Here is a 26541-nt window from a genome sequence, read left to right on the forward strand (position 1 = left end):
TGTTGTTGGGCTACCTAATTTTCCAATTTTTGTGTCTCCTGTAGGTTTAACAGGGTATCCTATAAGATTGCTTCTGCTTCCTGTAGATCCTACTATGTGTCTTGTAGGATTGCTTTTCCCTTGGAGGAGGTGGATCTAGTCATAGGCCTTCTCACATAGGTGATAGGAGACTTAGGAGAAGGCATTTTCCCCCGTGGTTTAGGTGAGTCCTCAATCACAATGGGAATTTTGGTTGGTGTTTAGGGTTTCCCCTACCTTATTCTTGTGCTTTTCCTTGACTTGAAATATAAGGGGGTTTGCCTCTATCTTTTGCATTTTTGCTTGATGGGGGTGCTAATAGAAGTGATGGAAACTGCAGCCTCTCTCTTAGTGGGTTCTGGAGACACCTTAGGTGACTCATCCTTATCTTCTACCCCCTCTTTCCCATTAATTTTTCACCTATGTATTTCCTTTCTTCTTCCTCTTGTAGATCCTCATCTTCTTTATCAGTTTCCTCCTTAACATCCTCCTTTGTTTCTTCATCATCCTCCTTCTCTTTCTCCTCTTCTTCTTCATATTCCTCATTTTCTTCTACTTCATCTTATTCTTCATCCATCTTATCTTCATCTCCTTCTACTTCTTCTTCTTCCTACTCTACTTATTCTTCCTCTGCTTCAGCCTCTTCCTCATCCTTTTCGCTGACAGTAGGACTATCATATGTGAGAGATTTGATGTCCTCCTCTGCCTACATGTCTCTGAAAACTGACCAATGTATAGGACTTCCAACGTTTTGGAGGGCATCTTCTATAAGGATTCTAATTAACCCATGGTGAGATAAATATTAGTAATTTCCCTCTTGCACCTTGATGCTTGTGTCCATCAGTGATTGCAGTAGGAATTATGGTATGCTAAGCCTGTGGTGAGGGGGTGTTTCTACTCCAAATCTTAACTCTTCAAGAAGCCTAAAATGATAGCCGTAGACCACACTATACCTACCCTCACATGATATGTATTTGATAAGTTGGTATCTCACCTCATTCTAAGGATATGGAAAAATTTCTCTCCTTAATCCATTTTTGTCCTCAATGGGTTCCTCGCCTTCTAAATACAATTTCCTTTTGGAAATCTAGCTATCTCCTTTATCTTCCTTCCTCCATGGTACTCATAGGGGAAGTGTGGTAACTATGCTAATGAGTTCAGGGGTGAGCTCTATGGAGAGGCCTCTTAACAGTGGCATGAAAACTGGTAAGTGGAATGAGGGAGAGAGCAAAACCTTGGGCCACATCATCATCATACCCCCTTAATTTTTCGAAAAACCCCATCCAATTAAGCCTTGTGAATATTTCTAGTACTGAGGGTGTTGTTGGATTTTCACAGTGTTAATGGCCTCCCTTATAGTAAATCTTCCTATAATCTTGGTTGGTAAGGTTTGAGGAGATGAGATAGTTGATACAATTTTCAAATGCAGAAGTAAGAACTAAAATGACTGTGTGGAAAATTCTCTTGCACTGCTGCCAAATTCACTCAAACTAGAGGATTTTTTGTTCAATTTACTTGGAAAGAGGGATGTAATTACAGATCCTACCTCTTCATAGTTTTTTCTATGGCCAACCCCCATGGTTTCCCCTCTGAAACTCCTCTCAGCCTATCCTACGGATTGTCTCCGGGTATCTTGTAGGAACCATGTGTACAATCCTGTAGGAATTCCTGTGTAGAAAAATGATGGAGCCTTCCTTTCTGTAGGTTGCCTGGGTATAAGAGCAACTTTTAAGAGTGATCCTAGAGGAAATGAATGCATGAACGTATGGGGACAACAATTATTTCCTCTTATGGTCATTTGGGGTGAGGTGGTGTGCTGGAAACCGAGGTACAGTTTCCATTTTTTGACCATTGATCCCCACTACCACCTCATCATTCCCCACTTCCTCGTAATCAACTCCCACTTCATGTTTCCATAGCCTTAACTTCTTTTTTCCTTCTCCTTTCTGTTTTTCAGTTGACTACTGCCGCGTGTGAGAGGAAAAATTGTTTTTTCTTTGTTGACTGATTGAAGGTGGCCACGTTAACTGGACACCTTTCGCTTATAAACCAAATTACTTGTAACATTTACATCTTTTGTCCACATTATGCACATGAGAGAGTGAGCAGGATACTTACCTATGGTGCTAATACCTTGTTGCAGTTATTGAAGACCGAAGGTGCTTGTTGTGTGTATTGGTTGCATGTTATTCTTCTTCCATTTTTTTTGTTCTTTGATGATTATTTTGTGGTATAGGTACCTGGCGTTGAATATTATGGTGTTGCTACTACTTTGGAGTTCCTTCTACTCTTGGATCATAATGATTGAAGCTTGTTGTTCTTTTGATTTGTATTCTATAGGATAGGCTGCTACATGATTTCCTACAGGATGTCCTATAGCTGCTTCTCCCTTAGAACTCTTAATCATACATTCTGCTGGCAGTTTGAGGATGGTGACATGGATGGAAAGGGAGACTAGGAGTGTGGAGAATGTGGAATACTTAGGTGATGCTCCTATGGCTCCATGTTTCCTTCTTTTATGAAGACTATGAATTTTTTTTTTTTTGAAACTGATATTCTTTAAGGGTGAATGCCAGGGTGATCAAGGTGGACATAGGTATGGTAATGGAACTATGATGTAGGGGTGCTATTTTATTGACATAGAAGGTCATTTTTTTCCCTAAGGTCACTTCCTGTAGGATTTTTGGGTCACTATGATTCCTACAGGACCATCCTATAGGTTTTCAGGGGATTCTGTAGGTTTATAGGGGATCCTATAGAAAACACAGTCCCCTTGTAAAGTGAAGCAAAGGACTGGAAAAAATGAAATAAATGTAGAGTGATGAATGACAATGAGTGGGAAAATAAAAATGTGAGTGAAATAGGTTTCTTTGTGACCCTCCTTAGCTCTATAATCATCCTTCTTGTTGACCTGCAAAATAGAAACTTTCATGATTTTTCTCTGTTTTCCTTTTTCTAACAATTAGGCTGCCTCTGAGAGGTTTTAACTCTAGTTTATTTCCCTGAGAGACTCAAGAGAAGCTTTCCCGATGATCTTTTTATTCTGATTTTTTTCCTTTTTCTTTTTTTTTTTCTTTTTTTTTTATTGACACCTTTGGGCCGCCCCAAGATGTTTTCAACCCGATAGTGGGACTCATGTGCCTCATGGAGGTTTTCACCTGAGTCCTTATTTTTTTCCTTTTCTTTCTCAATGATTTGAAGAGGTAGGAATTGGAACTTGCTCCACTACCATCATTGTTTTATTGATACCATCAATGAACTCTTGTTTTGATAGTGGTCTCTTGTAAATTTTCAATTGGTGTCCATTGACGAGTAAAGGAATGACCTATTCATATATGGTTCTGATCTACACTATGTAATATCCTCCCCTTAATAATAAATAATAAATAATAAAAACAATAAATAATAAATAATTCAACTCAACTTCGGGACAAATTTCCTTAAAGTGGGAGAGTATGTAATATCCCTCCCCTTAATAATAAATAATAAATAATAAAAATAATAAAAAATAATAAATAATGCACAAATATTAATTAATAATAAGTAAATCACTTAATAATAAATAATAAAAATAATAAAGATAATAAATCATAAATGTTAAATAATAAATGATATTAAAAAATATATACAAGAAAATAAATAAAAATAATAAAAATAAAAATAGTAATAACCATACAAAAACTCTAAATAAGAATAAATAGAAATAAAAACAAGAAAAGGAAACTATCAAAAAGAAGGAAATAAAACAAGAAAAGGAAACTATCAAAAAGAAAGAAATCAAAAGAAAGTTGCATGAGACACATGGAGTGTGTGCATGTGGTTCCTCTTCCAATGTTTGTTCTATTTAATAGATGGCGAGGAAGATGAGAGGCATTCTTGCATTCTATCATTCCGAGATTCTATCTTTCATTCTCTTGGGAGAATGGTATACTAAGACTTAGGAGTCACTGGCAGTAGTACGTTGATTGAGGGCTCGGGGGTGGCCAGTTGTAGCAGAATCCTTGCACAATTGAGCCTACGGTTGGGTGGAGAGTCGTCCCCAAAACCTTGTTGCGGTAAGCCTACTTCTACCACAGGTAAGCACTATTCATAGTTGAATTTAGTTTTATTAATCACATGTTTATTTGGCTAGGTAAGGGCCACTCTGATTTAAGTTAATGTTAATAAGTTAATTAGATATTTATTTTGGGCTGTTACATATGGTATCAGAGCCTAGGTTCAACTCTTAGGACCTATAGGCATTTTAATGTACAAAACTTCGATCTAAATGATTTTTTTTATTTTATTTTTATTACAGTCACATCCTAATGATTCTATCCACAGAGGATTATTGAAATAAAAATGTTTTGTATAGAATGAGGATTTATTTCTTCTGTAAGTGTGTCAAGAAACGCGCATCCAAGAAATTACGATTCTATTCAAATAGCAGACTTGTGCCAACTTTCCCCAAACTTGCCTTGGACATCAGCCCTTTCAAAATTCATGCCATTCGAATCGAAAATTATAGCGAACATCACTCGATTTGCACCTAGCATCATCCCTTTGAAGCTCATTCCATTTTGGTAAAATCAGATTTGCATATGGCGTCATCTCTTTGAAACTGAAACTCATTCTAGCTAAAAAGTAGATGTTTGACAAAACTATGAGAGCCTTGCACGCTCTCATTCAATACAAGCCCTTGAAAAATTACGCCAGTTAAGAGTATACTTATGCCAAAATCACCCCAGGTTTGCTCTAGACATTTTTATTTCAAACTCACGACATTCAAAGACCAAACTTCCACCGAAATTGCCCTGATCTGATTCTTCATTAGGCTTGGAGAGGTTTGTACAGGAGGAGGTTAGACCGTACACAAATCAGGTTCGACTTACAAATCATCAAATTTTCTCTTACTGCTATAGCCCTTCCTTCGTTCGGATCATTTTTGTCATTTTTCACATTTGCGTCCCCAAGGTCTTAATTTTTCTGTTATTTTTCACATCTGTCTCTTGTGTTAGCTCAACCCACAGAGACCCAAACTCTCCCGCAGTACTCACACTAAATAGCAAGTGGCACACAGTCTTGTCAGTGTCTGATATCGGCCCTCTTGGGAAGAAAATACGCCCAGCAAGTAATGGTAGCCCACAGCCTTGGTTGTAGCAAGAAATACCGTCCCTCTATGCCCAGAACTTAGCTTCTACAAATAAGTACGGCCTCCAGAAGATTAAATGGTGATTTCGGTCAAGAGGAAAGTGTTTCTGGTGGAAGGGAACTCGACCAGCAATTCAAACCAACAACTGATAATTTTTTGCTCAGAAATTTCCAGTCTTCAGACTACATACAAACAGCTCCAGATTTATGACCCAGTGAAAACGCAAAGAGGAAATTTGGACCTTTGCTGAAGGAGTTTCGACCTGGGTACATTGATCTTTTACCACAACAATGAGGCAGCAGCTCGATCTTCCGGCAGTGGGGATCCTTTCGAAATTTGGGACTCCTCTCTGGAATTTAAAGATCACTCCAAACAAATTCTTTGTCTCTGTCCTGCATACCTCTGCTTTAATAATTAAATTAAGCAATGGCCACCAACTAGTAAGTGCCACGTACAGGAGTGATCACCCAATTCGGCCTTCAATAAGAGTTTCGATTTGCTTGACTGAACTTGTCCTTGTGATCAGATAAAGTTATTGTTTGGACCGATTGAAACAACTGAGACGGTTCACCATTGTAGGTTTGGGAAATCGATCCAAAGAGATATATATGCTGCTTCAGATTCGCTAGAATTTCGATACAGTCTCCACACAAAGATATACAGCATGCAATTGATGGTGTTTACACCCAGGAAGTCTAGGCTCAAGGCACTCAGTCCACCAATAATTACGCCCTTCTTTTCAATGTCACCGAAGTTGAGCCCTGCTAAGAGCATGAGAGAATCGTCCTATGACCATCATATTTGTTGTCATTATTGTTGCGTGCAATAAAATTGGCCCTTAGCCTTTGAGCAGATGATGGTCCTCTAAACTGGGCAAATTGGCTCCCAGTTTCAATGTGGCTCGGCTAGGATCTAGCTTGCGACTATAATTCTCAGCCTTAACCCAAATCGGCTGTTTAATTTCTCAATACGGCCCTTGTTAGACTGTGATAAATAAGATGGATTTACTGTCCCCCTCAAGTTTAGGTATGAACCAGCTTAATGTACCTCAACCAAACCATGAAAAGATGGTAACTCGACTCCTTGACGGTGGGAAACTCGTTCCAGAACAAGAGAATGCAACCCTGGAGAATTTCGAATCCAGAGAATTTCGAGCTGAGAGAATGGCTACAAAATTTGTCCTGTGAGAAAATTCGGTTCTCAAATCGGTGATATCGATCTCCAGGTATCCACGAATCCCTTAATTATATTAACTTCACCATGAATTTTTCTGTTATTTTTCACATTTGTCTCTTCGAGCTTCATAGCTTAAGGCTTCTGACCTCTTTTAAACTGTAATTTTTTTTTGCCTAAAAGTGGAGTTTGCACTGGATCTAAGTGGTCACTGCTCGTTACCCCGTGTCATTTTAAGTTTTTCTTGTAGTTAGTTAAACATGCCGTGTAGTGAGTGTAGTAGTAACGGTGGTATTTTTGAGTTCTTGGGTTGTTTGCTATTTATTAAAGGTTTCTGCAAGTAAGACTCCATCCCTACACTATTTGAGTGTTACATATATCTACCCGGCGCATGATGCATTCCCTTTCAGCTTTGAGCACGATTAACTCCGCCGCACAGTTCACTTGGCCACCCAGTTCAAACTCCACTCTGTCGCACTGTTCAACTCACAAATTCTTCTTAGGGCTTTGGAATCTTAGCGGTCTACAAAGAATCACCGTGGCCGTGAATTTGCTTTTCGGAGATGACATCGAGATTGCGCACCTGCACCGTTACCAATTTATGAATATTCCAATTTCAGAAGTACTAAGGCACACCAAGCGTTGAGAATTACCCACTTTTAGGGGACCAGATTGGGAAATAGTGACCATAACTAGTGCACTTTATACATAAACAAAAAAAAAAACTTTTAATTTTCTATTTTATCATTAAAACTAGTTTATTTACCTTGAGGTTATGGGAAATAAAATTATATCATAGCCAAGGGCTAATACATTAAGTTTGAGCTCTCTCTCTCTCTCTCTCTCTCTCTCTCTCTCTCTCTCTCTATATATATATATATATATATATATATATATATATATATATATATATATATATATATATATATATATATAGATATATATGAGAGAGAGAGAGAGAGAGAGAGAGATATTTCACTGTGTATGAGGTTTCTTTTTGTGAACCAATTATGGGACAAGACGATGAAATTCAGTGAATCTGTCATGAGTAAAGCAATTGCCAAGGAGAAACAATTCAAGAATTTTTTTCAAGATTGTCAAAAATGTTCTGAGGAGGACCGTATGAAATTTTTGTTTTGTCAGTGGTAGTTTTTTTTAACATATTACATAATTTCCAGCCAGTGTTTTTAAAGTTAAAATTACTTTCAATAGATGCAAATATTGTTCCTTATAGCAGAGCTTTTGTTTCATATCAGCAGTTAGAATGGCCTAATGAAGGTAGTGTTTCTACAGAATAATGGCATGAAAGTAAATAGCCAGGCTGAGTTGATTCCAGTCATAGAAGGTATTAAAATGTGCCTCTAAAACAACAATCCATTGATTTTGAATGAGACTCTGAACACATTGTTGACATCATCTCTTGGAATGCAAACAATTTTAACTGGTTCATCAATAGCAAAACAGAATGGATTAGGAAAACATTTCCCAGAAAAGTGAAGATTATATTGGCAGACTAGCTAGCTGACTGAGTTCTTTGTCAAATCAACCTGCCAGCCTCCGTTTTCTGCTATCCTCCCATTCGGTTTTGTTTGGACTGAATTACCCAAAAGTGTAATTCTTTAATTATGTGTTGTTATTTCCATGACTAAGGTTGGAAATTCTCTCCTCTAGTTTCCTCTTGAAACCCAGGCCTACAAAGGATACTCTTCAAAGCTTGAATCTAAAACTGGCAACTAATCGTTTAAATCTGAGCTGGAAATGATTTTATTTTTCTTCATTACAGGAGCTCAAAACTATGTCATCTTTTCTATTCCCATCCATCCTAAAAGAAACATCAAACCATAGTCTTTTGTCTTCAAAAATAGGGTACCAAAAAGTTCTTCTAGACTAAAGTAGAATTTTCAGCAAGAATTTTCAGCAACATGATCATAGTTGGCATGTTCTTCAAAATCTGGAAAAATATTTTCCTCATCAGGATTGCAAAACTTTTCTACCTTTATAATGAAAATCTGTAATCTCAACTAAATTATAATAGCTAATGATTATGAAATTTAAAACAATTTAAGAGAAATAAATAAATTGGAAAATGAAATTTGCACTCTGAAGTGAAAATGGAGAAATATTAAGAATTATCCTTATACGTTATATGTATATGTATAGTATAAAGGTTTGTATTAAAAAGTTTGAAGTATAACTAAAATTCAAAATATCATTTTTGAAAATACCCATTTTTATAATGATTTATAATGACAGTGACATTGGTTTGTCTTAAATTCCACATATTTCAGTGTTGAAATTAAAATATACAATATACAAATAGTCAATATCATAGAAGTCAAAATAAATTTTATATGGAGATAGAATTTACATGGATATTTTCAAAATCAATCATGAAGGATGATTATGGATTAGGAAAAATGAAATTGGTGAAATGTTACAGTTGTATGTTTAATACTTGTATGTAAATTGTATAATCTATTAAATTAATAGAAGTTGTTAATGAATTTATATAAGAGACATTTCATTATATTTAGGAAAATTATAGAACATGAAATAGTAATGGGTAATAACCTGTCTACTCTTTTCTTCTTTTATTTTGGTGATTAATTGTAAGAAAATATTCATGGTATAATTATTTTGAAATATTGACCCTGTTTTAATTTTATTTCTATTAGAATGTTTTTTCCCCTTTTTCCTTGTAGTCATGTTTTAACATAGAATTATGTTGGCTATTAGGTGGCCTTTGAAATTAATGTGAATAGTGAAGATTATTTTTCTTGTCCAATTTTGTGCATGTTTGTAGTTATGGTTTCATCTCCTTTTCCATGCATTAATCAAAAGTGGAATCAATTCTTTTGATATCTTTTTTTTATATCTCATAAACTATAGCCTGAAGGAAATTTTGTGGTTAGGTAAAGAAGATATAACAAGCAATTCATAACATTAAGAAATTTCATATGAGGATGAGACCTCTTTATATGCTCCTTGCAACACACCTATTTTCTCAAAGATGATAATAAAATTATGGTGGTATTGATGAGTCCACAAAGAAATCAATATGCATCTTATCTACTTGATAATGTAAAAGAGACCATTAAATATGAAGTGGCATACATGCAAAACTAGTTTAGTTAATATGTAAATTAAAGAGACACTAGCTATTTGGCGAAGGTGTGAGAAAATAGTGGTGTAATTGTTAAACACACATGGACAGCAAAGACAATGTGAAAGATAAATCATGCAGTACATTTTTTTATTAACATCAGATATACATTTATAGTACAACATATCCCAAGGTCTCTTGGACTGCTTTGGTCTATTTGGCTTCCACACTAACCCACTTAGGATTAGGTGTCCAACATCCCCCCCCTTAATCCGAAGGGTTATGTATGAGTCCAAGAAGAGAGTTGTAGTACAAAATGTGTAAAAGATGCATGGCAGCACTAGGCTGAATGTGCTCTCTGAAATGTTGGTATAAGTGGCGGTGGTTTAAGGATGACCACCAACACTGGAACGCTTAGTGCAGTTCCTAGAACTCTTCCAAAACTGGCAAGAAACTGAAGTTTTCTGCTAGAGGAAGTGATCCTATTGTTTTAAAGAGGGAAACATTCAACCATAAAAGGGAGGTCTCACCCCACATAAAAGGTAAAACTTCAACCTGAAAAGGGAAGTATCAACCTGTGATGGTTTAAGGATGACCAACAACTCTGGAATGCTTAATGCAATTCTTGGAACTCTTCCAAAACTGGCAAGAAGCTGGAGTCTTCTGCTAGAGGAAGTGTTCTTAATCTGTGATGGTTTAAGGATGACCAACAACTCTCCGATTCCTGGAACTCTTCCAAAACTGGCAAGAATCTAGAGTCTTCTGCTAGAGAAAGTGTCCCAGATTGCCAACTGAATGCATGTTTAGGCATCTTTGTCTCTGGCTACAACTCTGAAACTGGTGTGGCAGGTTGTGGCTCAGGCTCGCTTGATGTGACTTTGAAGCTTGTAGATGACCATCATTTCCCCCCCTGTCAGGTACAAGGTGATAAGATGGAGAAAACTCAACTGCAAGAATGTTCAATACTTTGGAACAAGTTCTGATATGTGTTTGGAATATCTTCTTGGCTGTTGATGCCCATTTCCAAGAAGCGATCCATCCAAGATGAATCTTTGTTCTTGCAGGACGTTTGTTTTTGAAGCATCTGTTTGAAGAATGAGTGGTTTTATGACAGTGCTTACATGGATGAAGATCAAAACAGTGATCTTTCAAATGGCCAACTCGGTCACAGTGTTGGCATTTCACAATCTTTTGTTGTTGTTTTTGTTGTTGTTGTGGAAGATGGGCAGAATCTAGAACAGCTGAAACTGAACTGTCATAAGAAGCAGGTGAACTGTCATGAATGAATCCAGCACTCTGAAACTGAATGGGCTTGGCATAGTCTGGAATATGAAAGGACAAGTCCGTGTCATATCCAAGACCAGCTCTATGCTTATTGTGGACAAGCTGTTCCCAAGGTCTGATGATGGGCTTGGGAAGTGCAGACTGAGTTTCTGCATCTGCATATACAACTGCTGCTTTATTTGAATGAACTGTAACATTATTAACATGCTGTTGATGGGTGGTTGTCTCAATGTTCTGAACAAAAACAGGTTCAGAATGGTGTCTATTTTGATGTAGCTCTTCTTGCTGTAGAAGTGATTCAAGCTGCAAAAAATCGATCTTTTCTTGTACATTTTGCAAACAACTACGAATATCGGTGAGAAAATCCTTGCTGATTTTGACTGTATTATTCATACTAGAGAGTATTAGATTGTCCACTAACTCTAATATTGCACCGATTGGAGCCATTTCTAACCTCAAAAGATAGTGAAACAATGAGGAAAAGATGGACACCAAATAAACTTATGGCAACAACTTCAAATCAATCAGCTTGCAATACTGTGTACAAGAATACTCTCCAGCAAGGTACCGTACATATGAATAAGACTTAACTGTTTGACCACATACACAATTCCAACTCTACTATATTCTTGTTGACAACACAAGCATCATACATTATTCCCACTCAGCACCTAATACATGACTCGGGTTTGTACATGATATAAGGCTCACAATCATTGTACTATTGTAAACAAATTTCTTCAAATCATTTGAGAACAGGATTGATAAGAATTTCGAAGACAGAATTAGAAGGAAGAATATGCAGGAACCTGGGACTGCTTCTCTATTGACTTCCTCTGCAACAATATTCAACTCCGAAAATGAAGGTAGCCTACCAACAAATTACTTCAAAAAATTTAGCTGCTGATAGTTCAAGGTATCTTCAATAAGTTGCTCAAGTTCTGCACCAATCAATTCTTCAAGTGCTTCACAATGTGCTCTAGGATGATACTCCAAGGTATGCTCGAAATGGCTTTGAGAGGCTTTCTCAAGACTGTTGTAAATTCTTCTTCAAGGCTTCATCAAGTGCCTTAAAGGATGTATCTATATTACCTCAAAATAGCTTCAACAAATGCTTCAATGATGCTCACCTACAGGACACAATTCAAGTTTCAAGGTACCTGATCCGAGCCTTAATACTTCATTGTTCTTGCAGGTCTTGTCCAAGATCCGAGCTCCTCAAATACCTCTCCACACACTGATCCAAGTGACTGTAATATAGTCCAAGCTCCTCACAACACAGGTCCAAAGTATATAGGACTGTTCTAAGGTTCTGAGCTTCACAACTGAGCTCCCACAGGCAGACTACCTGAGCCACCACAGATTTATATCTTCAGTTCTCCACAGGTTAGGTCTGAGACACAACTGCAATAAGTCCGAGATGTAATAGAAGCTATAAATAGAAGCGCGGTCGAATTCGAGTAATCTGAAGTCCGGAGTCATAAACAGAGTCGACTTCTTGCAGTATGAAGCTTTTTCGCTGGCTCTACAATCGAATCTGTAAGGGCTGCTTCTATATTCATGTGAACATCTTCTTAAAGAGGTCGTCCACGTTAAAGTAGTCAATATCAGACATTTTGTTATGTATGGTATGAAACACTGCGTTATCTATGGAAGAAGACGTAGCGTTCAAAACTTCAAGCCCACATTCTTCCAACGCCCTTAGAAGATCGGAGTAGACAATCTGATCATGGAACACGTTAACGGTGACCTTAACACTGGAGTGGGATGAATCTATTTTCACAGAAGGGACTTTCCCGTCCGATCCTTGAAACAATGGCTGTTTACTGCGAAATTTCTGGTTAGATGAGGATTGAATGCCCTCGAACAGACCTTCATTCGATCTCTTTTTCTTGAGAGATCTTCGATTTTTTGCTTTAGATGACGAATATAATTAACATCTCATATATCTTTGACGTATCCACCATGCTTCATTTGTTCCTTGCAGCGTATTCAATGAAATGAAAATACCACCGTGTTGATGGCAGTTGAACAGGCGTTCCCAGGAAGGCAAAACGTCAATAGCCGTTGCCGGGGAACGAACACGGGTCACACTTGAGTACTGCCGTTGATTTTGAAGACCAAGAAGAAGGCTTCCCCCCGCTCAGCAACCGTCATAAGCGTTTCACCAATTCCTCTGGAGCTCGAAGGTGAATCCACAGGGCGCTTCTCGATTCCGCATCCCACAAATACTCTTCAATGTACAATGTACCTATATATCCTAGGTACTCATTTCATCTCTCAGAAGATGAACTGTATGGGATAATTCACTCACTACATTACTGACAGATTCACGACGCTTAAACAGAAATTCATCATTACACAAAACTGCTTTGTTTAGAGTTGGACAAACACTACTGCTAAAGGGGCCTCTGAGATATATATTACATTTTCCGGAAAAACATCAGGTACTAACACTTAGTTAAGATGGGCATCCTATACCACAAAATGCTTGTCCAGTCATCGAATATTGCACCCACGGGCTCCCAACATCTTAATCAGAACTCATGGTAAATTAAGCTTTAAAGATTGAAGAAGCTTAAGTTTCTTTTGCAAGCCAACAGAAAATACATGAAACCATTGGCCGTTACACTCATCAAATAAACTAGCTTTACGTTTTGTAAGCATCTAAGGCTTGCCAGTGCTAACAAACCAACATCTGAGATTGAACAATATGAGACATTCATCTGTTGCAAATTTTGACAGGACCTGGCTACAACCAATATTCCAACATCATCCACACCGTAGCACCTTTTGATATCTAACTCAACGATGCGTTTACATCCTGAAGCAATTGCAGAAAGACCAGCCGAGGAAATCCTGGAACAACCTCGAATTTCAGGGAATAAAGGTACATGGCAGGTGGTGCAGCGCTTTTAAATGGAGCGTATATGGACAGAGACAGTGCTAGTGCGCCAGAGAGCGTTATGACAGATGCGTTATGGACAGAGGGGGTGACAGATGCATTATGGACAGAGGGGGTGACAGATGCATTATTCAACGTAACATATGCGTTATGACAGATGCGTTGTTCAACGTAACATATGCGTTATGACATATGCGTATTTGGTAAACAATAGAGTGGTAGGTCAAGAATCGCAAGGACTGTCAGGCACCTACTAATATATCAGTACTGACAATTTTATGAATGTACAGGACTGGCATCTAAGAAAGGCCATGGAAAACAAGTGGCTCATATTTGAGCAGGGCAGGAGATCGCCTGCTCTGATACCATGTTAAACACACATGGAAAGCAAAGACAATGTGAAAGATAAATCATGCAGTACATTTTTTTATTAACATCATATATACATTTATAGTACAACATATCCCAAGGTCTCTTGGACTGCTTTGGTCTATTCGGCTTCCACACTAACCCACTTAGGATTAGTTGTCCAATAGTAATTTCAGGGAACTAATAAATATAAACCTAAGATAACAAGATACTAGCCTTGGGAGAACAACAAGCCTATTATTAGAATAAGGTGATGGAAAAATATATAGACAACAACCTTAATAAGTGGAAGCAACATTAATGATCAACTAACACAGTTGAATAATAAAAAAGGTCATTGTCAAGGGCCTGAAGGGTATGATAACATTGAATTAAAGAAGTGAATCCATAATAAAATTCATCAATTTGAGAAGATAAGTTATGTGATTGGAGAAATAGTAACAATATTTCCTAGTGTAACAATTTTATACATTTCAGAGAGAGGAGGAAAATAAACTAGTATGACTAAAGGTGAGAAAACAAGGGCAATTTAATAATATTTCTATCTTTGAAGCTAGTAGAAACAAAGTGGATTGGTCAACATGATTGGTAAGGTCAAAGTGATGGCCTATATAAGTATCATTATAGGAAGTTCTAAGTACTTGTAATCGGTGAGAAATGACAAATGATAAACTAGGAAAATGTTCCAAGGATAATAATTGTTTAATTTTTTTGAGAGAAAAAAAAATACATGATGTAGACTAATGAGAAAACATTGAGCATGAAGTGTAGGAAGAAATATTGTTGGAAATATAGTTAGAAATTCTATAATGAGACTTTGAAAAGGATTACATATAAATGGGCAAAAGAAGTGAGATTCAACTAATAAAGGGTGCAATTGAATAAATTTCACTCACGAGTGGATTGATCATATATTGTTACCTCATACACTTGAAAAAGTATATGTTTTTAAGAGATCACAATTTCAAATATAAAAAATGAAATAGGGCTTACTGCGGCTCTCTGCGGCTCGGTGCCTGTGGCTCTTCATAACTCTGCGGCTATTCCTTAACTCTGCGACTCTTCTCTCGCAAGTCTGTTGATTCCTCTACGGCTTTGGTTTTATATTTCTTCATCTCGGGCTCTTTACTTCAGAGATCTGCGGCTTGATTGGGACTTCGGTGGTTAGATCTGTGGCTCCCCATCACCAGAACGTAGATCTGCCAATTCCTCTGAGGCTCTTAGCGTAGGAGATTTGAAGCTAACGTAAGTCTGCGGCTCTTCGGTCGTTGATATTACAATTTAGTGAGATCTGCGGCTTGATTGGGACTTCGGTGGTTAGATCTGCGGCTATCACCAGAACGTAGATCTGCCAATTCCTCTGAGGCTCTTATTGTTACATTATCATACTAGAATGTAGATTAGCCTATTCCTCTGCAGCTCTTACTATTAGAGATTCCAGAAGTATTTCACAAGTCTCGGTGGGATTCCAGAAGTCTCGGTGGCTCAGATCTCCTATTTCCTCTTCCGCAGATCTCAGAAGTCTTGATAGTCTCAAATATTTCACGGCGAGGTTTTAGATCTGAGGCTAGATCTAGGCGGCTAATTTCTGCGGTCAGATCTAGATCTAATCTTATCTTCTGTCTTATTTATCTGTGGTTGCGTTCTACGAGCAAGTAAAATATGGCTCCGAGCTTCGCAAAAATAACTGGTGGCTCATCCGCCTCTGAAGGGCAATCTCCTGCCCATATCATGAGTGAAGCCCCAGCTCCCACTATCCAAGTGGTCCAGGACTCACTCGATGAAGCTTTGAAGTTCTCCGAAAGTGCCCTAATTTGCCGGTTCAATGGTTTTTGGCCGCGGCTGATAGCACTCCACAATTGGATCTCGGAGGTATGGAAGCCTATCATTTCTGATGAAATTAATATCTACCCCTGTGCTAGAGGTTTCTTTATAGTAGATTTTGAAAATCCTAAAAGCAGACAATGTATTCTAGACTCCGGCCCTTGGTTTTGGGAAAAATCAAGCCTATTCATGAAGCCATGGAACCCATCATTCGATCCCTCTACAGTAGTGATAACCTCAGCACCAGTTTGGGTGAGATTGCCAAGCCTACCCTTGCATCTCTGGAATCTCTCCTCGCTAAAAGCCATCGGAAATGCAATTGGGAAAGTTTACTGCAGGTGCCCAGAAACAGAGGAATATGCCAGAACCACCTATGCGCGCATCTGTGTGGAAATGGATTTCAGCGCGGGATTTCCAGCTGAAATAAACCTAACAAGTAAAGACTATGTGTGGAACAAGAAGCTTGATTATGAAAGTGTCCTCTTCAGGTGTCGATCGTGCTTTGAGATGGGGCATCTAGCCAAAAATTGCCCAAAAGCCTCGGAGAAAAATTTTGCTAGAAAAAATCACCACAGATCTACATGGTGGGAAGGAGCACAAAAAGAACACTACACTGTCATCAAAGAAGAAGAATATTCTAGAGAAAATGAGTCACAAGAAATCAAGGAAGAAGGAAGCAACTCTCAAAACAAGCAAGGAGAAAGCCCGCCCCAACAAATCAATAGTTATGAGGATTTGAATACCGCAGAAAATAAATCTTCATTTAACAGCAAAGCAGATCTCCTAAACCAAACTTCTTCTCCGACTATTTTCAAAAGAACGAACACAATAGATCGCGAAGCTAAGACACCAATGTCCCAAGAACCAGAAGAGATGAAGGAGATGCAAGACAAAGGAAGTTGGAAGACCGTAGAGAAAAGAAAGAAAGCTACAACACCAATCTCGCCAAGAAAGACGAGGAGCCAGACAAGTAAAAATTAAGAAAATTGTAGGTCCGATAGACCAATTTGGTCTGAGTGGACGTTAACCGTCTTCATCATCATCATCATCATCACAAAACAACTTACTAGTGCGCATCATTAGTATTGAAAGAAGTTATTGCCAAAATACAATGGGCATACCAAATCATTCATAGATGATAATGATGGTAGAGGTTCCAATCATTTCAAAGTCTAAACTGAATATTTAATGAGTGAAAATTAAAGTGGAAGAATCCCTATTCCAACTTGAACATGGGTGAATCTACGATAAGAGAGATCAAGTGGAAACTTGATGAGAAAAGCAAATCTTTTTAGGATGAACAATGAAAATTATGCAACTAATGAATAAATCATGAGGGGGCAACAAGCCCTCATGTAGGTAGATTAAGCATAAAATAAGACTTAAATAAGGATGACCTCTTGTATGTGTGCTATTTGGATAAGAAAAATATGTATAGTGATCATGGAATTTTAACTTGATATTGATGATTTAAATGATTATACAAATGGTAACATATTAGCAATGAATTTCATTGGGGAAGGAAGAATAAGTGATGAGAGATTAAGAATAATGTTAGTTCATACTTGGTAGTCAATGTTTGTACAAGTAAATGAAATTGATGAATCATTATAAGAATGCTTATAGAATATTATTCTATATTTGATAAATATTGAAATGTTTCTCAGATTAATGATGTTTCATGATATGATGGTATGAGGATGATCATGCTCATGTGATTCATATTTATATAGTTGTTACAATAGTGATGATGTATACTTATGATGATGATGATATGCATAGGCATTATTGTTATAGACATTTTTGTGCCTTACAGCATGAAGCATGAAATGTCCATAATCAAAGGGATCCAAAGTCCCTAAACATGTTGTTCTTACCCCTAGAGGAACAAGGTCAGCAAACCACAACACTTCAAATTAGTTCTCCACCTGAAAACACTCAAAAACAAGCAATTTCAGGATCATGTCAACTGCTCCACTGAGCATCTACGCTGAAAGTCAACTGCTCCACTCTGTACCTGCACTGAATGTCAACAGTAATGAAGGCTTCCTGCGCTGGGCGAGATTGGCCAAGTGGCACAGTCATTCTGCAAGGTGTCAAATGCCCAGGAAGCTTCTAAAATGACACTTGGATCAGGGAATTCGCCCTATGATGAGTAAGAGGTTCTTAAACTCCAAGTGGAAGCAAGGATCTCCAAGTGGACTCAAGAACTGAAGTATAACTAAAGTGAGATAGGACACTAGTCAGCTTCATGTCAGTCTCAAGCTGAATCATCCTTTCTCCAAATCTCCTATATATAAAGCTCTCTCATGAGGTCTAGGGAGGCTGGAATTTTGTGAAAGCAAGGAAGTGCTGTTGGTTTGAGTTTAGAGCTATTGGGTGATTGCTTTGAAGGAGGTGAAGAGGAGATTTCTTTCTACTGGGAGGTGTTGCTGGATTGGGCCTCTATGGTTGTAACACTCTCAGAACTTTACTTCTTCCATTAATAAAGCATTTGAGGTTCTTCTATATACATGTGTTTCAATGATGTATTGTTGTACTTGTGTATTTGATTTATTCTAATCCTTGAATCAGTTATGAATGTATGCTTCTTGTAGTTTCCCTCTCTTGCCTTTTTGCAGGATCTTTGTGTAGCTGGGCCAGTGAAAGAGCAAGGAGCTGGGAGCAAGCAGCAAGGAGAGAAGACTGGATCAATCAATAGCGAAAGACATCGGTTGGTGGATCTCTTTCTCCCCTATTTACTTTCATAAAGAAGAAATCTTAGATAGCTTTGCTTTCAGTTGTTGTTGAGGTACTATCACCCTTAGAGTGGGATAGGGTCATTCCGTGTCGGATACTTTTCCCTACAACAAATTGGCGACTCCGCTGGGGAACGTATCTTGTTGGCTGTTTGTGTTTTTGCTATTCATTTCATAAACACAGGGAGTATCGAATCGAACTGTATTTGAATCTTTCAAATACAAAGTAGAGGGCAGCTACTCTAGCTCAGTTTCTGGGCATGTTTATGATTTGAAGAGCTGATCCACAAGGACTCTGAAGCTCTTAGTGATAGCTTTTCATCCTCCTAATTATCCCTTAGTGTGTACTTGACTGATAGCTTCTGATTTGGCCAAAAACTGTGAATTTTTGAGCAATCTGTGACCCGGAAACTGTGAGAAACGCAAGTTTCGTTCTTCAGTGCAGGCTGTACAAAGGCAGTCTGCATTTCAGCGCAGGTAGCCCCTTCGGGAACTGCGCTGAATGTCAAACTGACAGTGCAGAGCCTGCGCTGAACCAGTGTTGCATTGTGCTACTGGGGTTTCCTGCTGTGTCTTGCCCTGTTTTCACCATTGTTTTTGCTGCTTGTTGCTGGTCAATGTACCTATCTGAAACCAACTGTCCTTGCCACTATTCCGCCTCGGTTGTATAAAGAAACTGTGATTGTTCTTTGTGTATTTCTTGTTTCATTTACAGTTTCCCATAACGAAAAGCGAACTAGTCTTGCTGTGGCCTCTTAGATCCAGAACTGTGATAAGTGTCGTAGTGATCTTAAGAGTTAGTTTGATTGTTGTTCATAGCTGATTGAGCTTTTGCTTTCGTCATATGGTTTGAATTCATACATTTCTAGTGTCGAAACGAGTAAACCGTAAGGTGTCTTTTGATTTTAGACAAGCTTGTTTGTTTTCACTTGAAATTGAATTCGAAATTATACAACAGCTTTCTTTTTGTAATACATCAACATTAAGAAAGAGAAAAGAAATACCTGCATTGTGCATGTGCATTTTGACAGCTTGCATGTTGATTTAGGGAAAAGTGCATTAGTGTGTGCTCTATGATCTGTGTGAAAAGATGATGTCTTTCTTTTCCCTCAGTAGTTAAGATTTTCAAAGTTGAAAGATTGAAAAGCTTGCTTATCATCTTAGACTGCATCTAGGAAGTTGTTTATACATCTCGTGGTGATCCTTAAAGGCAAACTGCTAAGCAAGATCAACTTAAAATGAATTGAATTTACATAACAATGCATTGAAACATAACGCAAACACATAGAGGTCTAAGCTAGAGACGTGTTCCGGCGTCGTTAAACGTGATATCTTAGCGTTGAGTGGTTGGGTGATTCCTCCACGGTGAAGCGATAAGTATCAATACGGACTTGTGCTCCCGCGTACCGTCGCGTATATTGGGAGACCCCTATAGGAACAAAGCCTTTATCCTTAGGAAGCTGTGTCGGCCGCCCTACTGATCGCGATGCAGTGAACACAGCATTCACGAAGATCAACCACCCGTACCGTAAAATGTATTCTGTGGTTTCGCGAAAGGTTTGGCACACCCTCTGCCTAGATCTCCAGAGCAGTTTCTTTTGGCCTTTTTCAAACTCTATAACTGAAAAAGTCCAACCGAGCATTTGTCACTTCGGGCTCGTTAAAACATCGAAGGAGACTAGAGTCATCTTTAGCTTTTTCTCGACTCTTAAAAAGTGAAAAAGCAAGTTGTGTCTAAAAGCGTCGTTATAAAATTAATTTTAAACGGAACATAAATCACCTCTTATTCCCGCGTTGATCTGTAGGTTGAGAGCATGGAACGCCCTAACCAAGGAATTCCACAAGATGGAAATCCTAGTCCTTTCTCCTCTTGGGGGGAAGTTGGTGCGCCCCATATGGCCACATTGTCGCTTCCAGGACTGACAATTGGCCTGCCTATTTGGTTTTTCTCAACCAATGTAGTTCAGAACACCATGGTTCCTGAGCAGTCGAGTCAACAGTTAGATCAGTCTAGAGCTGCCCACCAGCCTTCTACTTCCAATCTCTCTTCCTCCAATCCTTCATCTTCGCAAGGTAGAGCCGGCAAAAGCCAAGCTCCCATGGAGAAGAAGGAGAAGAAGAAGAGAGAGAAGAAGAAGAAGGAGCCTAAGGCGACTGGGGGCAAGCAAAAGACATCTGACAAAAATCCACACACAGCACAGACCGGGCCTAAATCGCCATGTGTCATATGTAGAGGAGACCATTTCCATAGAGATTGTCCCTGTATTCCCCGGATACTAAGGGACTGGTCCCCTCGTTTGCACAATTCGGGAGCATCAACCTCTGACAGTCAGGTTGAATGCTTGCCGTCAACCAGTAGAAGTGAAGGTTCAAGACAAAGAGGAGGAGTAAGATCCCCCTACAGACTGTGTGAAGGCGATCACGCCATCCACCGTTGTCCCTTCTTAGACGAAGCGAAGAGAGTTTTGGAAGATCGTCCGGTTTCACCATTGAGACTTCCTCCTGGATACAAAAAACTCGTGCCAAGTCCTTCGTTGGTTGAAAATACAGCTGGCCCGCTCAAGTGGTCAGCTGAAGCGTCAGTCACTGAAGATGAACCTACTGAATCCAGACTGGACGAAAGTCCAAAGGTCGATACGGCAGTTGACCCGGTTCTCCCTTCAGAAGTTTCATCTTCAAATGACACCGTCACCGAAGAGTCATCTTCAAGTGACACCCTCACTGAAGAGAATAAGGATGACACCATCCAGATTCTTTTCATCAGCACAGACTCTGATGAGCGTCAGGGCAATGTGCCCATTCCTTTATCGCAGGAAGGAACATCGTCAGGGTCATATCCGGCTGTGTATTCGGTCCCACCACCAAGCAACCTGGTTGTATCCTTTGATTGGAATCAACTAGGCAGACCCCGGTTGCCAGCCAGTATACCATTCAGAATCATTGTCCAAATCTACAGAATGATAATGGCTGGCACTATCATTGATGAAGGGGCATCTGTGAGTATCCTTTCCTCTATTGCTTGGAAAGCACTGGGTTCCCCGGCGCTTTTACCTGAGATAAGAAATCTCTCGGGTTTTGATAAAGGAACCAGTCGACCATTAGGGATCCTCCCCAATGTGCCTGTTACATTGAAAGGGAAGACCGTTCAAATGAACGTGATGGTCGTCCAAGGACCCTTGGATTATAACCTACTCCTTGGACGAGACTATATTTATTGCATGGGAGCGATAGTCTCCTCACTCTTTAGAGTAATGTGTTTTCCACACGAAGGAAGAGTGGTCAAGCTCGTAGACCAACTTTCATTTCCGGGATCACGCATCGCAAATAGTCAAATACCAACCCTGAATGGTCTATTCACTCAAGAAATGTCTCCACCCCCAGTCCTCCTTCCCGATGAGTGCGAGTGATTCGGAAAGATGGGACTGGAACCCAGGGGGCATGCATCCTGGTCTGCTTCGGGCAGAAGAAACCCTGGGTATAAGGTAGAATTTCCGCGGAAGAATATGACTAGTCCGTACCCCGTCCGTGGTTGGAAGAGGGGTTGTTCTAGAATAGGATTCTTTTGTAAAAGTTACGTGTTTGACAAAAGAGTCATTCACCCTTGTCTACTTCGGTAGACATTGCCGAGGAAGTGTTCAGTTTGAAAGATTAACAGAACAATCTTTGGGTAACCTAAAAGAGGCAAGCCTCACCCTTTAAAACAAATGTTTTATCGGATAAGTAGGGGCAGCCTTGAAATCCTACTTTATACCTGGGGGCATGCAATCTTTTGGAGTGTGAGCGAGGGACGGCTATTTATTTTTTAAATTTTTAGGTCCTCCCTTTAAACCTGTAGGTCTAACCCTTTAAACTCGTAGGATTAGCCGATTCCGACCTTGCATAAAGAAAGGATGTGGGGCAAAAGTCAAAATTTGCCAAATATGGAGTAAATCTTAGTGAAGATGAAACTCCTTAAAAAATAGAGATCTCACAGGAGACATTTCTGATTTTATGACTGGTATATCGAGCAGTTTTAGCATAAAGTTCATGCTCGTTAAAAAATAAACGCAAGATTCGAGCAGTTTTACCGCGGAATTTATGCTCGTTAAAAAATAGAAAAGCGTGAGCAAGAGTTTCCTCCAGAGTTCAAGCTCATTAAAAAATGAACCTATCCCGGTAAATAACCATTGCGATCGTAAATTTATTAGCCATAAAAGCCTTGGTCGTGTTTGCACCTGCCACCTCCATTCCATTTGGCCGATCGTTCACCCCCATATGATTGTTTACCCATTTTGAGGAACAGCTGCGAAGAGTGATTTCACCTAGCCATCCTTGTGACACTGCCGTGATTGGAAAATTCCAACCTGTACCTGGAATCTGCTGCTATCCCTATTTATCACTCGTTCCTCAAAAGACGAGTCTTCTTTGAGCTCTTTTCTGACTCGTAAAATATGAAAAGTTTGCCGAGTTTTGGCCTTCCAGCTCGTTAAAGGACCGGAAGAGCTATCCCTCCTCTAGATTTTAATCTTTTTGGACCTGAGGGATTATTGCACAAAAAGATCGAGCGCTTGTTTTGTTCGGCTCGTTAAAAGTACCGAACACTCATCCCTTCTGTATTGTTTTATACTTTTTCGGACTTAAGGGATTAGATGACGAAAAAGGAATTTTGGAGTTAACTTTCTGTACCTTTTCAGACTCTCTAAAAATGAAAAGGACCGAGTTTTCCTTGTCGTTAGACTCGTTAAAATGATTAAATAGCGACAAACTTGTCTTTAGACGAGAACGAGTTTCCCTATCGCTAGGCTCGTTAAAACATAGCGATGGGCTTGCCCGAAGGGCAGGTTATAGAACAAGCATATGTTATCCTCCTCAAGCTTGACAAAAATAAAGAGGTACTGGTCAGAAATGACTGGGGAAAAATTGGGAGAACCTCAAAGCTTTAATGGTAGCAAGTCGCTCTTGAACATGACACTTTTTCCTCCGTACCACATCGGGTTGGGTTGTTTCATTCACCGGTCTCATCACCATGGTCCTCGCCAAACCATCCATTTGGGGTAATGCTACCGATCCATCGCATCAGTGTCGTTATATGTTCAAGAGATGTCGTTCAGAAAGAGTCAATCGTGTCCCATCCACTACCATACATTATCCTTCATCCATCCATGATCGCCACCCTGAATCATATGTCACAGTTTGTTTTCACCTCCACTAAAATCATTTGCTCCGTTTCGTGTCACTGATGTGGGATTCATTAAGGCCCTCCTTTGACGGATCGCTTCTTGTCGACTTCAGCTCATTATCCAAGAAGTTGATCTAGGAACAACCCCTTCAGTACTTTGAAGCTTGCATGCCTCAATGGCAAGTTTCTCACTTCCGGCGACAGGTATACATCAATGACCTTCGACCAGAAGATTTTGCGTGGCGTTCGACGCCAAGTCCTTTATTCACGCCACGTAAATTGTACTGCAGTACCTTGAGGGTCATTATCATTATCGGTGATTCCCCTCGCGCTTGTTAACGTTTTTCATTATTGACCGGTAATCAAGCGATGTCTTTCCATGTTCGACTTCAGCGCAATTCTCACATGGATCGACTTGTACTTAGAGTGAAGATCGAACGAGTTTGAAGACCCCGGATCTAGTTTCATCCATCCGGGCTGCGATATATATTCAGGAAATATAAAAGCATTTGTCATGTACATCATTGCAGCAGATGATCATCCTATTCAAAGGATGATAATTTCAGCAGAGAATTATCAGTCTACCATCAGACGATCGTCTGTTCTATGTACCAAAATGTATTTATAAAGCTGAGCATGGGAATGCCCGCCTCAACTAGATCATGAAAGCAGAATGAAAAATAATGTATTGTATTGTATTTTATTACAGGTCACCTCTCAGCGATTGAATGAACTTCGGATCCTCTGGATAAAGCATTTCACCCGATAAACGACCTCATACTTTAGGGGGCAACTGTTATAGACATTTTTGTGCCTTACAGCATGAAGCATGAAATGTCCATAATCAAAGGGATCCAAAGTCCCTAAACATGTTGTTCTTACCCCTAGAGGAACAAGGTCAGCAAACCACAGCACTTCAAATCAGTTCTCCACCTGAAAACACTCAAAAACAAGCAATTTCAGGATCATGTCAACTGCTCCACTGAGCATCTGCGCTGAATGTCAACTGCTCCACTCTGTACCTGCGCTGAATGTCAACAGTAATGAAGGCTACCTGCGCTGGGCGAGATTGGCCAAGTGGCACAGTCATTCTGCAAGGTGTCAAATGCCCAGGAAGCTTCTAAAATGACACTTGGATCAGGGAATTCGCCCTATGATGAGTAAGAGGTTCTTAAACTCCAAGTGGAAGCAAGGATCTCCAAGTGGACTCAAGAACTGAAGTATAACTGAAGTGAGAGAGGACACTAGTCAGCTTCATGTCAGTCTCAAGCTGACTCATCCTTTCTCCAAATCTCCTATATATAGAGCTCTCTCATGAGGTCTAGGGAGGCTGGGATTTTGTGAAAGCAAGGAAGTGCTGTTGGTTTGAGTTTAGAGCTATTGGGTGATTGCTTTGAAGGAGGTGAAGAGGAGATTTCTTTCTGTTGGGAGGTGTTGCTGGATTGGGCCTCTATGGTTGTAACACTCTCAGAACTTTACTTCTTCCATTAATAAAGCATTTGAGGTTCTTATATATACATGTGTTTCAATGATGTATTGTTGTACTTGTGTATTTGATTTATTCTAATCCTTGAATCAGTTATGAATGTATGCTTCTTGTAGTTTCCCTCTCTTGCCTTTTTGCAGGATCTTTGTGTAGCTGGGCCAGTGAAAGAGCAAGGAGCTGGGAGCAAGCAGCAAGGAGAGAAGACTGGATCAATCAATAACGAAAGACATCGGTTGGTGGATCTCTTTCTTCCCTATCTACTTTCATAAAGAAGAAATCTTAGATAGCTTTGCTTTCAGTTGTTGCTGAGGTACTATCACCCTTAGAGTGGGATAGGGTCATTCCGTGTCGGATACTTTTCCCTACAACAATTATGATGTTATGTCTAGGTATATTGACATATTCATTTACTACTTGACGATAAGTATTTAATGTTGAATACTCATGATGGATATGATATGCATAATGTGGCATAGGAATTATGATGCTATAATATGAGGTTTAGTGACATGTGGTTCATTTATAATGTGAAGTCATGATATGTCTTTGATATAAACATGTTGATGTCATAACTCATGATGGTATTTCATGAGGTGAAGCATGTGATAGTTTCATACAAATTTATGACATGCATAAGCATGCAGTTCATTATTATTCATAATGATGAATGTTCTCATGATGACATGCAAGACTTGGCATGTGGATTATTTTCTATGATACTATGATGGTATAACTAATGCATTGGTTGCATGTTGAGGTGTGATGATTGACAGGACTCCACAAATGGGCCGAGAGGGCCGGTTTATTTGATGATCTCGTGCGAGCCCATACACACGAGGGAGAATAAGTAACACCATATGGGCTGGGGACAAACTCAATCAACACTACATATGCCAGTGGTTACTTTGTCTCGTGTATAGCTCTTGATGGATAGCTCTAGAAGAGCTATGGGACCATCTTGAGGAGGCCAAGTGCCTGATGTTCTAGGCTAGGTGCCTAGTATTGGGTTGGGATGCTGAAGTCTGGAATGGATGTAAAGGACTTCGATGCCTGCTGGTTATACTAGTTCAGCAGAGGGTGTTGGCAACATGAAGTTAATAAATAATAAATAATAAAAATAATAAATAATAAATAATTCAACTCAACTTCGGGACGAAGTTCCTTAAAGTGGGAGAGTATGTAATATCCCTCCCCTTAATAATAAATAATAAATAATAAAAATAATAAAAAATAATATAATAATAAATAATAAATAATGCACAAATAATAATTAATAATAATAAAGAAATCACTTAATAATAAATAATAAAAATAATAAAGATAATAAATCATAAATGTTAAATAATAAATGA

Source organism: Pinus tabuliformis, chromosome Q (genome assembly GCF_031772625.1).
Source record: "Pinus tabuliformis cultivar Carrire ecotype Pingquan chromosome Q, CPIR1, whole genome shotgun sequence".
Lineage (NCBI taxonomy): Eukaryota > Viridiplantae > Streptophyta > Pinopsida > Pinales > Pinaceae > Pinus > Pinus tabuliformis.